The sequence below is a fragment of the Balaenoptera musculus genome, chromosome 4 (assembly GCF_009873245.2).
Source record: "Balaenoptera musculus isolate JJ_BM4_2016_0621 chromosome 4, mBalMus1.pri.v3, whole genome shotgun sequence".
In the NCBI taxonomy this organism is placed as follows: domain Eukaryota; kingdom Metazoa; phylum Chordata; class Mammalia; order Artiodactyla; family Balaenopteridae; genus Balaenoptera; species Balaenoptera musculus.
In genome coordinates this window covers 17,314,004-17,330,557 of record NC_045788.1, presented here as the reverse complement: position 1 = coordinate 17,330,557, position 16,554 = coordinate 17,314,004, and the positions used below count along the sequence as shown (strand labels likewise).

At 37.2% G+C, this 16,554-nt stretch overlaps 1 protein-coding gene across 4 annotated transcripts in view; it reads right to left on the bottom strand.

Moving 5' to 3' along the window:
• Positions 1-16,554, bottom strand: part of PPP2R3A (protein phosphatase 2 regulatory subunit B''alpha) — a 210,972-nt gene that overhangs the window by 2,687 nt on the left and 191,731 nt on the right. The window lies entirely within an intron of this gene.

Below are 16,554 nucleotides of genomic sequence, written 5' to 3'. Positions count from 1 at the left end.
AGTTTTAATGTTTGGGTAGAAGTCAGTATAGCAAACTAGAGACAAGACCAGCTAGCGGAAATACCCCGAGTTGCTAAATGGGGGGGACAGTGCTCTGGAACAGAAAACACATTCTTCTCCCTGTTACTTACGTTGAAAACGGGCTGAATCAAGCTTTCCCTAGAGGCTTTGATGGGAATGAGAGCATTATGGATGAAGCTAGGTTAGGGAGGGTATGAGGTCTGTAAAGTATGAGTTTTACATGAATGCTTTCATTGAAGTGGCTTCCATGCAGAGTGGGGAACTTTCTCTCAAAGAGCTTTATAGCTTCCATGGCTTCCAAGAAATACGTTGAAGATGTACATCTATGTGTACATAGAGCAGACTAAAGTCCACTCATGGGTTTCCTTCCATTCTTTGCAGAACTCCACAGCATATTCCCTCTTTAGAGGTTACTTGTATTTCCTGAGTTCCATATCCTCCAGGCCACCCCTCCTGGCTATTCCAGGCAGGGATGACAAAATATTTTATCTCGGAATGATGGCTGCTTCATCTGTGCAGAAATTTCTGGATATATAGTCCTTTTATCAAAAAGGTACCAAGACTGCCTGGTGATGAAAAATATGCTGAGGCAGGAATACCTGGTAGGTGGCACCTATTCATAGAGAGTAGAGAATATTACATTTTTATTAAAAAGCTTATCTGATGTTTGGAAAACGTTGCCCTGAGTACCATTTATGATCCTGTCAGAAATTATTTACAACTGTCAATTTTGCAAAAATATTCCATACTTAATTTCTGTTTCCACTCCTCCTCCATCTCCTTGAGGCCTCAATAGTTATATGCCAGTTATGGCGTATGTTGAATAAGGAGGCAATAAGGAGAGTAACTTTGCTTTAATGGAACTGAAGCAGGGTTGATGGTAGAGGCTCCATTCCTGGGGGGAAAAACTCTCAAAAGTTAATTCTAGAAATGCAGTGTCAGACACTGGCTGCTTATTTCCTGTCAGAATGGAAGGCATTTTCTTCCTCTTGGTAACCTAACTTGCTGTCTGTGAGCTCTCAATGCAGATCTGGGAATGAGTTAGAGTTAAGTCTGAACTGAGACTCATTCACAGTAACTATTTGAGCTCCTGTTGCTAAGCATGAGCCAAATGCTAGGGATACAATGGTGAAAAAGACCGACCAGCCCCTTCCTCACAAAGCTTGTAGCCTAATGGAGGCCATCTGGAATAGTGGCTAAGTGGTTTAGCCTTAGACCATGGACTTTGGAAGTTGAGTTCTAATCTCAGGTCACTTAATGTGACATTGGGCATGTAACTTAACCCCCCTGCATCAGCCTCCTCGACTAATAGCAGTTCCTACCCCTTATAAGGGTTGAACAGAGATTAGGCGAGAGGGCCTACACATCATAAACTCTTGGAAAATATCACATATTATTCTCGTGATGGAGAAGTGCTGGGGCTTACTGAAGCAGGATGGTGATACCTCATCCTATACTGGGGGGCAGGGTCACAATTTTTTGTGTAATTTGTGAATAAAAAATCTTTTACAAAAGAGTATTTTTCCCCACTGTAGCCTCATACAGAAATGGGATTTCCAGCAATGGATTTGATCCAATCTAGTACCTAAAAGTATTCCAATGCTTTGCGGGTTGGATGTAGTAGAATGTCACCTGCATTTCTTTTGTACTTCCAAGGCAAGTTTGAGGGAGCTCATTCAGAACCTCTTGTCAGTGTCCTTTTGTCAGTGTCCTGGTGAGTCCTTTTACCGTAACTCAGTAGTTCTCAGCTGGCGGTGCTTCCCCCCACTCTGGGGGACTTTTGGCAGTGTCTGGAGCCATATTTGATTGTCCCAACTGGGTAGGTCTTATTGGCATCTAGTGGGTAGAGTCCAGGGGTGTTGCTAAACATCTTACAATGTGCCAGAAAGTGCCTCACAACAGAATTACCCAGCTTAAAATATCAGTGCTGTTGTTGAGAAACCCTGCTCTAACTCTTGCCCCATTAGGGTTAGTGCATCCCAGGGTTCTGGACTAAGCTCTTCTCATTTTGTACTTCCCTGAGCAATCAGTCTTTCTCATGGCTTTATCCACCACTTGTTCACCTGTGGTTTCTAAATGTACATGTCTAGCCTCAGCCTCTTTCTAAGTTGGAGACTGCCACGTATCCAACTGTCTATTATGTGGCTCTTCCCATATGGCAGCGTGTACAAACCTGGACTCGTCCTTCCCATACCCCTGGTTCTCCCTATTTTAGCAAATAGCACCATAATCTACCTACTCAAAGCCATAAACCTTGTTATTCCAAGCTCCTCTTCCCTCCTCTCCCCTCCCCTCTTCAAATCCAGCCACTCTCTCCTACCACTTTCAATACCACATGGATGCAGTCCTGCTGCTTCCTCTCCACTGCCGCTGATTTAGTTCAGGATGCTATACTTTCTTGCTTGGATTATTGCAGTAGTTTTCTAACAGTTGGTCTTCTTGCCTTCGCTCCTATCAGATACCCTTTGCTTTTGCCATACCAGACTGTTCACAGTGTCAGAATAGGTCTTGGGACCTAATGCCACGGTACAATACATGTTTTTCAGTGGCCTGCAGTGCCCTTCCCCCTTTGGTTAACTCGTGTTCATTTTTTAATCTGAGATGTCATTTAAAAGGTTCTTGATTCCCAGTGCCTGAGCTTCCACATCTCTTATTTAGATGTCTGTAATGGCTTCCTTATTTGTGTTCCTGCCTCTATTCTTGCCCCTCTACCAATCTAGCAGAGTAATCTTCAAAAAATGCAAGTGGTGTTACATTACTACCTTGTTTAACTTTTTTCAGTGTCTCCCCTAGGCCCTGCATGATCTGCCCCCTGCTAATCTTTCCAGCCACATTTCCCTCTGTTGCTCACTATACTCCAGCTACACTGGCCTTTTAAAATGTCCTCAACACAGTTTCCTGCCTCAGAGCCATTGCTTATATTTTTCCCTCTGCCTAGAACATTTTTGCTCCCTGCTTTTTGCATAACTTTCCTTCTCAAATATTAGGTTCTCATCGCCTCCCCAGGAGATTCTTCTTCCCTCAGCATCCTAAGTTGCAAGCCTCTCTCCATTGTCGGTTTACCCTGTTTATTTCTTTCGTAACTATATAATTAAATAAATGTCTGTCATCCCTACTCAACTGTAAAGTGTCCATTTTATAACTCACTAATTTTCTTGGGCTATGTAGTCTAGTGCCTGGTGCTAGGTGCTTAAAATGTACTGTTGAATGAAAAATGATGTCCTAACGCTTTTGTAAAACGATGTGTTGAGTTGTTGGGGAAGGCTGGAGTCAGTAAAATGGTGAGGGTGCAGAAGTCACCTTGAAGTCACTAAAATCAGAACTGCAAGAGCCTTATCTTTATCCTGCTCTCCAGGAATTCCTGAGGGAGAGAGAATGTTTACTGATTCCTTCTAAATGACCACTTCCAGGTTTACTTGTAGGTCACTGGGATTCCTCTGGGCTCAAATGAAATTATTTTATGAGGTATTCTCTGTTAATTGGCCATTTTTAAATGAGTAGTGTGGTCAGAGCATTAAAGCAGAACTCACAGAGTTCACAAACAGTTCAGTAAGAAACCCTAGATATCAAATTGAGAACAAATTCTTTAATTTAGTAACATAGTAGTAACTACTAGTAACTTCATAGTTAGCATAAGGGAAAATGACGGTTCATATACTTTTGCAATTTGCAAAATATCAAATATCATATTTTTGCTAGCAATATGATAGCCTTTAGAAACCTGTTTCCCTAAGTAAGTTTCCCCTTTCAGATGAGCAATTTCTGGGCAAAGGTATTAAGGCTAGTTCTGCAGATTCCTGGGATGGAAGTATAATAGCTGGAATGAGCAGAAATAATGACTGGCACATATGTGGTCTGACAAAGAATTTGTATGCAGTTTCAGGGTGTTGTCTGGGAGTTGTGGTTTGATTCCACTTCTGGGATTCTGACTACAGGGGCAAAGGGATAGAATATTTGATTCAGGGCTTGTCTGAGGAAATGTAAAATATATGCTGGCTATAAGTATAAAATAACTGTTAAATAGTTCTCTAATTTGGAGTCTATAACACTTTAGAAATAGGAGTGGATGAATTTTACCTTTATACTTTTAAGAACAGATAACCTAAGCCATTTATATAAAATGGATTACCTGAAATATCAATACTTTAGAAGTTGGATATTTGGTTCAGAGAATTTCCTTATTGACCCATTCAGTAACTATTATAGAAAATCTTTTGCTTCAACTTTTGTTAAAATTTCCTAATATGTACCACCTCCTTTCCTGCCTCAGAAAGTTGATCCTACTTCATTTTTTTTTCTTTATTTTTTTGGCTGCGTCAGGTCTTAGTTGCGGCACGTGGGGTCTTCGTGTGGGATCTTTCATTGAGGTGTGGGCTCTTCGTTGTGGCACCCGGGTTTTCTCTCTCTAGTTGTGGCATGTGGGCTCCAGGGCGCGTGGGCTCTGTAGTTTGCAGCACGCGGGCTCTCGTTGAGGCGCGCGAGCTCAGTAGTTGTGGTGCGTGAGATTAGTTGCCCCGCAGCATGTGGGATCTTAGTTCCCCGACCAGGGATCAAACCCGCGTCCCCTGCATTGGAACACGATTCTTTACCACTGGAGACCAGGGAGGTCCTGATACTACTTCATTTTTGATGGCTGAGGATCTCTTGCAGTTCTAGGGTCATGAGTCATCAGTTACTAATCCTTATTTATTTTGGATGTAGATAGTATAAAAATTTTAGATTAAAATTTGAACTTAGATTAAAAATTTTTTTGCTTTATAAATTTATTTATTTATTTATCTTTGGCTGCTTTGGGTCTTTGTTGCTGCACGTGGGCTTTCTCTAGTTGCGGCGAGCGGGGGCTACTCCTCGTTGCGATGCGTGGGCTTCTCATTGCAGTGGCTTCTCTTGTTGCGGAGCATGGGCTCTGGGCACTCGGGCTTCAGTAGTTCTGGCTCGCGGGCTCTAGAGCGCAGGCTCAGTAGTTGTGGCACATGGGCTTAGTTGCTACGCAGCATGTGGGATCTTCCCGGACCAGGGCTTGAACCCGTGTCCCCTTCGTTGGCAGGCGGATTCTTAACCACTGCGCCACCAGGGAAGTCCCTAGATTTAAAATTTAATCTAAAATTTAGATTTTAGATTTAGATTTAAATTTTAGATTTAAAATTAAATTATATGCTAATCATGAACTTGAAGGGAGGGACAGGGTTTAATTCATTTTTTATTACCAACTACAGTGCCTGGCATAAATTAGGTAGGTACCAGTGAATATTCAAATAAATTAAAATTGGGCTTTGTTTTGCTGAATGCAGAAAAAAATGAACACATTAACTTCAGGCTCATATAAAGGCTCTGTTTATTGAGCACTATGAAAATAATGACTCAGAACTATTGGACTTGTAAGATTATAACTCATGCCCCAATGTGTACACACATGTACCCCACCCGCCACGATCCCTGCTCTTCTGCTAAATTCTCCCACCTCACTCAGGACAGCCAGGCTCCACACAGCCCCTTACCCCAGACTTGACTCTCACCAGCTTACATTCCTGGAAGACTGCTCCAGTGGGTTTCTGACTGGCCTTCTTTGCCTACAGTGTCTTATTTTCCAGTGCTGAATGAAGTAAATGTAGATCTCATACAAGGTGTAAGTCAGTACATGTTTATATTTAATATAAAGGAGAAATCCACCTTTAAAAACATTCAGTAGAAAACAGTTCTTCTAAATTGTCTGAATGTCCGATGATAGGGAAAATGGATGTGTTATTGTTTGAGAGAATACTCTGAAACATTAAAAGTGATGTTTTTGAACACACTAGTAACATTAAGCATCAAAAAGAAATATACCAAAGTATAAATAATGGTTATCTCTGGATGACTGAACCAGGATGATTTTAATCTCTTTATATTTTGCAATTTTTCTGCAGTAAGCCTATCTTTCTCTACTAATCAGATAAAGACTCTCAGAATGAAAAAGAAAATTGTGTTTAATCTAAGTTAATCAAATGTAAAGCTGTTGGTGAAACACCAGGATATCCTGTAAGAAAGTATTTTTGAGATAATGTAAACGACTCTTAACTAAAAATCTGAAGTAATCAAGTATTTGTCAGATTGGCAGAGAATCTTGTTTCTAATTATTACAGGCTGCGGTTTAAGATAGCAACATAGAGGACCCTTTAGCCTGCTTTTCACAGTTTTTGTGGAGTTTTAAACTTCGTTGCAGAAACCATAAGAATGTTAACTATAAATAAGTTTGGTGTCATAACCTGTTATCTTCATATAGGTGACACAGTCATAGTCATAGTCATTTAGTTGACTAGGTATATATAACTGGTACCCTGTCTTTCTGGCTTCCCCTACGACCGTTCATTACTTTGATGCTAGATGGGATAATTCACAATGTTTGCAAACGCATACTTATGGAGACCCTTTACCCTCTTTCACCTCACTAAAATATGGAGTCATTACCAGATTACTTATTATTTTTTAATTACTAGGTTGCTTATTGAAGGCATTACCTAAGTACGAGCCTTGAATCAGGAGGTACAGGCACTTGGCCCAGAGGTTGACCGATGATGTTAGATGGTAAAGTAGATAGAGAATTTCAAGTTGATTTTGGAGGGTCAAGTTGTCTGGGCTCCTGCGTTATCCTTGTAGTGAGGGTGGCTGCCAGATTACTGCTGCCTTCTGTGCCACTCAGTAAACATTTGCTGAGGATCTCCTACATCCCTAACAGTTTGCCAGGTGCTGGTATTACAAGATGAATAAAACAAGGTGCTCTGCCCTGAAGGAGCCCATGTTCCAGTGGAAACACAAATAGGTCCATTTTCCCCAGCATTTATATGCCAGACACTGTTAGATACATTATATACATTATCTTTAATTCTCAGTACAGTCCTGTTGTTCATGCAACAGATATTTACTGTTGCCAACTGTATGCCATGTTCTGTGCCCTGGGAATGAAGGGAACAAGGTAGGCAGTGGAATGCTAATGTAATACCTGACTAAATTATAGTTCAGAGAGGTTATGTAATGTGGCCAAGATCACAGAAGTGGTAGTAATAATAGCCATTGTTTATTGATTACATAGGCACTACGCCTAAGGGCATAATACATTATGTACATTGTCTTATTTAATCCGGAAACAGCTTGGTGTGGCAGGTGGTATCCTCATTGTATAGGGGATGCTGAGGCTTGCTCTAGTGATTGATAGAGCAAGGCTTTGAACTTAACTAAATTTGTCTAAATCCAAATTCTGTGCTTTTAACCATGATGTTATATTGTATCTCGTCTCCTTCAGGGAGTAGTAATAGTAGTAATAGCTATTATTTGTCAGGTATCTACGATGTGCCAGGTGTTTATATGTATTATCTTTGATTCTCACAACCACCTTGGAAGGTGGTTGCTGGTATCTTCTGAAACTGAGCCTCAGGAGTCAGATAACCTGCCCAGCTGGTGAGTGGGAGGTAGAACCAGATCTGTCTGGCTCCTAAGCTTATGCTCTTTCCATGGCACTACCATGCCTCCTCCCTTTCTAATATTTGATTCTGGTAGTTTCTGTTTGGCAAACTCACCCTGATTTATTTGTAATTCCTCTTGAGATGAAGCCCTAGGTGATGTAGCCTTGGAATTCTGGGTCTGGCCTTGCTTTTGAACCATGTCAGTCAGTTATTAACAACTGTAATAAAGAGGCCTTTCTTTTCCTTTGTTGACATTCTAGTGCTCACCCTACAGGCCATGGCTGTTGTAAGGCTTCTCCTCTCCCCTTGAGATCTCATCACCCACATGTGCTCTGTGTACGCCTTATCTTATCTCCCACAACATGAGAAGATGGGTGTCCAGCAGAAGCCTCTCATATGCACTGGTCAAATTTCACTACAGCTGGTCTCCGCATCTCCTCTCATGACCCCTCGCCAGTATTTCTGTCTGCATCCCTTTGCTTCCCCTCTCTGCCCTCCACACACACTGGCACCTTCTTTGAGCACTACCACAACTCGAGAAAAACTTTTGCTTGAGCCAGTTACCTATTCTCTTTAGTTGCCATATATTTTCTCTTCTTTTTAGACTAATAAACTTCTAAGTGTTTAGACCTGCTATCTCTATTTTCTCCTTCCTCTAAAGCAGGTTACAAAACAATATGTAGTATAAAATTCCATTTCTGTAAAACAAATTACTTATCTATTTGCAAAGAAATGTCTAGAAGGATATACTCCTAAATGATAAGTCAGGCTATCTCTGGGTGGTAGATTTTAGGTGAAGATTTTTATCTACATTTCTAACTGTTCTGCAGTGAATACATATCACCTATGTAAACAGATAAAGGAGAAAAATAACTTCTTCCTGTTTATTAAAGTAGTACATGTTCATTATACAAACATTATAAATTATAGAACAGTATAAAAAACCAAAGTACTTGCAATGCCACAGCCCAGAGTTAACCACTCTTAATATTTTGGAGCCTTATCATTTAGCATGTTTATATAGATACACATTTTTAATATTGAGATTATATCACAATTTTGTAACCCTGATTTCTCCATGTTACATTTTTGTGCAACACATAATTTAAATGTCTGCAAAATATGACACATAGATACCATGACTTACTTAACTATTCTATTATCGTGCATTTGTGTTGCTTTGAATTTTTTAATTTTATAATTACCTGTGACCAATGCCAACTGTTTGGATAGAACAGTTCTATCTAAATTTCTGATTATTTACAATAGATACCCAGAATTAGAATTGGGAGTCAAAGGGTATGAATTCAGGCTTTTGCAGCATATTGTCAAATTGATTTCAAATTAATTCCAATTGGAGGTTGGGCCAATTTGCTTCTACCAGCAATATCTGTTACTACAATGTGCTGCTTCTATGAGAGAGCAGTTAAGACACTTTATTTTAATTGTACCTGCCTGTTTTTCCCTGCTAAGGCAGGGATCCTGTCTGTGTTCACCAATATCCAATAATGCTTAGTATACAGCAGGAATGCAAACATGTACTGAATTCATACCATCTCTTAAAAAATTCCTGCCAATTTAATAAGCTAAACTTTTTTGGGCGCTTGCTTTTTACAAATGTTTTATTTAAGTTTAATTTACATATCATAGAATTCACTGATCTTAAGTGTTTAATGTGTTTTAGTAATTGTGCAATCATCACCACAATTCAATTGTAGAATACTTTCATCTCCATCTGCCTTTCCTCTCCCTGTGCTTGTTTGCATTCACTTTGTACTCTCAATCCTGGAACTAGGCAACCACCGATCTGTTTTCTGGCTCTATAATTTTGCCTTTTCTAGAAATTTCATATAAATGGAATCATATAATATATAGTCTTTTAGTGTCCGGCTTCTTTCATGTAGAATGGTATTTTTTAGATTCATCTGTGTTGTTGCATGTATTAGTAGTTCTTTCCTTTTATTTATTGAGGTATATTTGACATAGAATAAATTGCTCATATTTAAAGTGTATAATTAATAAGTTTTGACTTTTGTATACACCTGTAAAAGCAACACCTCAAGATCATGTAAATACCCCCCCCCCGCCCTCACCCCCCCCCAACGAAAGTTTCCTCATGCCCCTTTAGAATCACTTTTGCCCTCCCCAGCTAACCACTGATTTGGTTTCTGTCATTCTAGAATTTAGAAAATTTTAAAAACTTGTGATATTTTCTTTTTTATTGAAATATAGTTGATTTGCAGTACTGTGTACTTCAGGTGTACAGCAAAGTGATTCAGTTATACATATATATTCTTTTTCAGATTCTTGTCCACTATAGGTCACCAGAAGATACTGAATGGAGTTCCCTATGCCACACAGTAAATCCTTGTTGGTCATCTACCCTACATACGGTAGTGTGTATCTGCTTATCCCAAACCCCAAATCCATCCTCCCCACCCCCCTTTCCCCTTTGGCAAGCCTGACTTTTTTTTTTTTTTTAAATTTTTGGCTGTGCTGTGTGGCATGCGGGATCTTAGTTCCCCAACCAGGGATTGAACCCGTGTCCTCTGCATTGGGAGCACGAAGTCTTAACCCCTGGACTGCCAGGGAAGTCCCTAGGATGCATTTTCTAGAATTTTACATAAATGGAATCATACAAGATTGGAATATACTCTTTTTGTCTAGCTTCTTTCACTTGGCTTGAGATTCATCAATGTTGTGTTTGTCAATGGTTCTTTTTTTTTTTTTATTGCTGAAGAGCATCCATTACATGGATATACTATATTTTATCAATTCACCAGTTTAGTGGATATTTGGATTATTTTCAGTTTTGGGCTACTAAGAATAATGCTGCTGTAAACATTCATGTACAAGTCTTGGGTAAACATTTCTCTTGGGTAGATTCCTAGGAGTGGAACTGCTGATTCATATGATAAATGTATGTTTAACTTTTTAAGAAATTGCCAAACATTTCTAAAGAGGCTACATAATTTTACATCCACATCAGTCCAATATATGAGGGTTCCAGCTTCTTCACATCATTGCCAACTGGTGATTTTAGATGTTCTAGTGGCTGTGTAGTGTATCACTGTGGTTTCAATTGACATTTTCCTAATGTCTAATGATGTAAAGCATCTTTTCATATATCTATCTGCTGTTTGTACCTCTAATTTAAATATTTATTCTAATTTTTGTTCACTTAAAAATTTAGGTTGTCTTTTTATTATTGAGCTGTAAGTTCTTTATATATTCTGGAAAGAATCCTTTATCAGGATGTTTTAGAAGTATTTTCCCCCACTGTGTCTTTTTCATTTTCTTAATGGTGTCTTTGAAGAGCAATAGTTTTTAATTTTGAAGGAAGTCCAATTTATCAATATTTTTATTGCTCTTGCCTAACCCAAGGTCACAAAGATTTTTCTCCTATGTTTTATTCTAGAAGCTTTAGGGTTTCAGCTCTTACATTTATTGAGATAATAATTAATTAATAATTATAATAATAATTATTTTGGCACTCCATGCAGCTTGCGGGATCTCAGTGCCCCGACCAGGGATTGAACCCAGGCCAAGGCAGTGAAAGTGCCAAATCCTAACCACTAGACCACCAGGGAACTCAAGATAATTATCTTTGTATATGGTGTGAGATACGGATTGAGGTTCTTGTTTTTGCATATGGACATCCAATTATTTCAGTGTCATTTCTGAAAAGACTACCCTTTCTCCTTTGGTTGAAAATTAATTGGCTGTATATATGAGGGTCTATTTCTAGAGTGTTTCATTGATTGTGTATACTTACCAATTCTACAATGCCGTGATGGTTGTTCGCTTTGTAGTAAGTTTTGAAATCAGGTAGCTTAAGTCCTTCAACTTTGTTCTTTTAAAAAAGTGTTCAGCTATTCTAGGTATTTTGCATTTCTATATAAATTTTAGGATCAGTTCGCCAATTTCTATAACAAAAGCCTGCAGGGATTTTGATAGGGAGTGGGTTAAATCTGTAGATCAATTTGGGGAGAACTGACATTTTAACAATACTGAGCTTTCTAATTCTATTTATTTGGGTCTTCTTTAATTTCTCTCAGCACTGTTTTGCAGTTTTCAGCGTGCAAGTATTATAGTTCTTTTGTTATATTTATTGTATTTTTTCTTTTTGATGCTGTTGTGAATAGAATTTTTTATTTGAATTTCACTATTTGATTGTTCATTGCTAGTACATGGAAATACAACTGATTTTTGTATACTGAGCTTTTGTATTCTGAGACCTTGCTAACTCATTTATTAGTTCTGGTAGCTTTTACACAGATTTCTTTGTATTTTCTACTTAAAGGATATATAATCTAGGAATAGATTTACTTTTTTCTTTCCAATCTGAATACTTTTAATGTTTTTTTTTCTTGTCTTACTGCACAGGATAGGACCCTCAGTTACAGTGTTGAGTAGAAATGGGGAGGGACAGAAACATCCTTGCCTTGTTCTTGATCTTAGTGGAAAGGCATTCAGTTTTTCACTATACGTATGATGTTAATTATAGATGCCTTTTATCAGGTTAAGGAAGTTCCTTTTTATCCTTACTGGGGTAAGAGTTACTGTGAATGGATGTTGGATTTTGTCAAATGCTTTTTTTGTGGCTATAGAAATGACTATGTGGTTTTTGTCCTTTATTATATGAATATGGTGTATTACATTAATAGATTTTCAGATGTTAAGACAGCCTTCCATTCCTGGGGTAAACCCCACTTAGAGTGTATAATCTTTTTTATATGTTGCTGGATTTGATATTTTAAATATTTTGTGAAAAGTTTTATATTGATGTTCATGAGGGATATTGGTTTGTAGTTTTCATTTCTCATGATCTCTTTGTCTGGCTTTGGTATAAGGGTAATATTGGCTTTCTAAAATAAATTTAGAACTGTTCCCTCCTACTGTTATTTTCTGAAAGTATTAATGAAAGATTGGTATTATTTTTTCCCTTAAATATTTGACAGAACTTGCCATTGGAACCATCTGGACCTGGACTTTTCTTTTGGGGAAAACTTAATAACTTATTTAGTATCTTGATGTAGTCTGTCCTGATTTTCCATTTCTTCTTGAGCCAGTTTTGGTAATTTGAGTTTTTTGAGGATTTTGTCCCATGTCATCTAAGATGTCAAATTTATTGGGATAAAGTTGTTCATAATATTCCTTTATAATTAAGTTCTATAGTGTCCATAGTGATGCAACCTCTTTCATCCTGATTTTAATTTATTCCTTTCTCTCTCTCTCTTTTGTTTTTTCTAAAGCTTTATCTCTTTTAAAATCTTTCCAAAGAACCAACTTTTGGTTTCATCAGTTCTTTCATATTGTTTTCCTATTTTCTATTTCATGGATTTCTACTCTGATCTTTATTATTTCCTTCTTTCTACTTATTTTGGGTCTATTTGGCTCTTCCTTTTTCTAGCTTCTTAAGATGGAAGCTTATATTATTGATGTTCGACCTTTCTGGGCCTTAAATATTCCTCTGAGCACTGCTTTAATTGCACCTCATACATTTTCATATGTTCTTTTATTTTCATTCGTTTCAAGATAATATTAAATTTCCCTGCAGTGTCTTCTTTGACCCATGCGTCTTTAGAAGTGTGTTATTTAATTTCCAAATGTTTTGGGGTTCCCAGATTTCCTTCTGTTATTGATTTTAATTTTATTCTATAATGGTCAGAAAACATACTTGATTTGAATTTACTGAATCTTGTTTTATTCACCTAACAGATGGTCTTTCCTGAAGAAGTTCCACGTGCATTTGAGAAAAAGGTGTATTTTGCTAGTTTTGTGGAGTGTATATATTGATTAGATCAAATACATTGACTGTGTTGTTCAAGTCTTCTGTATCCTTAGTGATTGTCTCTAGTTCTATCAGTTACTGTAAGAGGAGTGTTGAAATCTCCAGCTATAATTGTTGAATTGTCTGGCAATTTTTGTTTCATGTATTTTGGGGCTTTGTTGTTTACAGATAACACTTAAAATTGTTATATCTGGCTACTACGTTTTAACTGTTGGTGAAGTGGGAATTTTCTTTGATATTTCCTGGGTGAAATTTCTATCTTTTGATGTTGTAGAATTGGTTAATATTCATGTTCTTAACTATTGATTTTGAAGAATTCAATTTATGAAAGAGTATTCAACCCTATGTGTTTGCCTTTTGATTGTGATATAGAATTTGTCACTTTTAAAATATATTCAAATCTATAAATAATTTCCCTATAAATTTCTCCCATCACTTTTTTTGCTTTTAAACTCTTTATTTGCATGCAGATATTAGCTTAATATGTACTTTTTTCACTCCACCACAGAGAGCCAACATTTTACTGACTAGACTTTTCTTGACACACTATCTTTATCATATACTGTATTGCTTTGCATAAATCTTCTGTTTTGGCATGGATTCTAAAATGAGTTTAATTACTATGGCTTTATAGTACACGTCCCCTGTGCCCCACCATACCTTTGTTTCTTTTCAGAACTCACTGCAATTCTTTTGTATTTATTGTTCAGTATGAGTTTTAGAATTAGCTGATCAAGTTCTACAACATATTTGGGGGGATTATATCAAATTAATAAATTAATTTTAACATGGGGAATGATCTTTATAACTTTTAGTGAAATTTTATATTTTCTTCACATATATTTTCGAGTCACTTTTTTTGTTGATATCACAAATAGGATTTTTTTCTATTATATTTTTAGCTGGTTGTTTCTGGGGCATGGGATTAATACCCTTTACCCATTAAGGAGGTGCTCTTAAGTTTGCTTAGTTTTATGATTTTTTTCCAAACCAGAAAATATATTTTATCACATGCCTTCAAAGAATCAGTTTATATTTTGTTTCCTTTTTACTCCTTTCATCTGTTAATGACAGATTTTGTAAAGTTGAACCACTGTTGCAATCTTGGGATAAAACCCCCTTACTTATGATGTATTCTTTTATATATGTTGGTAGATTTGACAAATTAATCTTCTGTAGTTCAGTTTTTTTTTTTTTTTGTAGTTCAGTTTTAATATCTGTAAACTAGGGATAACAGCACCTACAAAATAGAGGTTTTATGAATTAAAATATTTAGAATAGTGCTTGGCACAGAATATGGGTATGTATGGATAAGTTAATAGATTTATTTTTGTTTGAAATACAGTTGTTGAACTTCTTCCTTTCATGTACTTTATTTGGGTCTATTTTGTCATCCTTTTTCATGCATCATCTAATTCATTTATTTCTGTCTACAGGTTACAAATTTTCCCCTGTCCATATCCCACAGATTTTAATAAATATAATACTTTCATTGCCTGATTCTAAAAGAAACTGTAATTGGTATTTTGATCTTCTCTTTAGCTTAACAATTATTTTAAGATATATTTAATTTTTCAAAATTTTAATTTTAACTCTCCAGATATGTGCATTTTTGTTGTTGTTAATTTCAGGTTACATTTTAAGTAACAAATGTGGCCTATATGCTAGTAATTTAAAAAAATGTTGCAGTTTCCTTCATGCCTTAATAAATAGGTACTTTATTGTGATGGTTCCATGTGTATTTGTTGGGTACCAAGTATACTTTTGAGTACCTCTATGAAAGTTTACTAATTCTATATTCTTTATGAATTTTTTAGCCTGTTTGATTTGTTGGTTTTTATATGACTATGGGATTGTCAATTTTTCCCTGTATTTCTATCAGATTTGTTTTATGTATTGCATAAAGTTTGTAACTTATTTTCATGGCCAGCTGCTGAAATACTGGTAAGTTTCTTTTAAAGGTTTCAATTATCTTTGTCTCATTAATATTGCTATACCTGATTTCCTCTTGTTTATTATTTATTTGACTGTTACCTCTGTGTTAGGTATGAATCTAAAAGAATAGTGTACAGTTGGATTTTTAATCCATTCTGAGTTTTGTGATTCATACTATATCTGGACTTACTTTGTCCATTTATTTTGTCTGTGTTTGTCTTTTTGTCTCCTTTCTTACCGTAGTGGACATCTGTTGTTCCTTTACCAGTATAGCATTTCCTTTTTTAGGGCCATATTTTCAAAATTCCCAAATTTTCCTTGGGAATACACATGGTTTGGATGAACTTGACTCCTGTCCAAGCTAAGTTCTAGGCCTAATTCCTTCAGGAGCTGGTTCAGGGACTAGACCCAAACCAAGCCAATCAGAGCCAACACAAGTCCTGGGCTTTTGTTGGATCTTGTGGGAAAGGGATTTTCTCTTTTATTTGAACTTGAAGGTATCATCTTGCCACCACATATAAAAAACTTGCTGAAGAGTGAAAGAATGAAAGCAAAGCATTATCTAAGAGATGAAAGAGATAAACTCAAAGTCTCTAAAGTCAGTACTATCCCTAGACTTTTCAGTTCTATAAGCCAATAATTTCCTTTTTGCTAATGCTTTTCCCCCCTTATGCCAATTTGAGTTAAAGTCACTTCTCACCAAAAGAATACTGATAAACACATTGTCTTTTAGTAGACTGAGTTTTCTTTATACAACTATTTTTCCAGTTAATAGTCTACTGTCTTTTTCTAAAAATGATTAGAAAGTTTTCCATTTAATATTTATTCTTTTAGTGATTTTCCTTAAACTTTTTTTTTTAATTTTTGGCTGCGTTGGGTCGTACTTGCTGCGCGCTCTTTCTCTAGTTGTGGTGAGCGGGGGCTACTCTTCGTTGCGGTGCGTGGGCTTCTCATTGCGGTGGCTTCTCTTGTTGCGGTGGCTTCTCTTGTTGCAGAGCACGGGCTCTAGAGCGCAGGCTCAGTAGTTGTGGTGCATGGGCTTAATTGCTCTGTGGCATGTGGGCTTTTCCTGGACCAGGGCTCGAACCCATGTCCCCTGCATTGGCAGGCAGATTCTTAACCACTGCATCACCAGGGAAGCCCCGTCCTTAAACGTTTTAACAGACATATATAAATAAATTTTAATTTATTTGCTTTATGTATTTATTTTTGGCTGCGTTGGGTCTTTGTTGCTACGTGCGGGCTTTTCTCCAGCTGCAGAGAGCAGGGGCTACTCGTTGCAGTGCACAGGCTTCTCATTGCGGTGGCTTCTCTTGTTGCGGAGTACGGGCTCTAGGCATGTGGGCTTCAGTAGCTGTGGCTCGC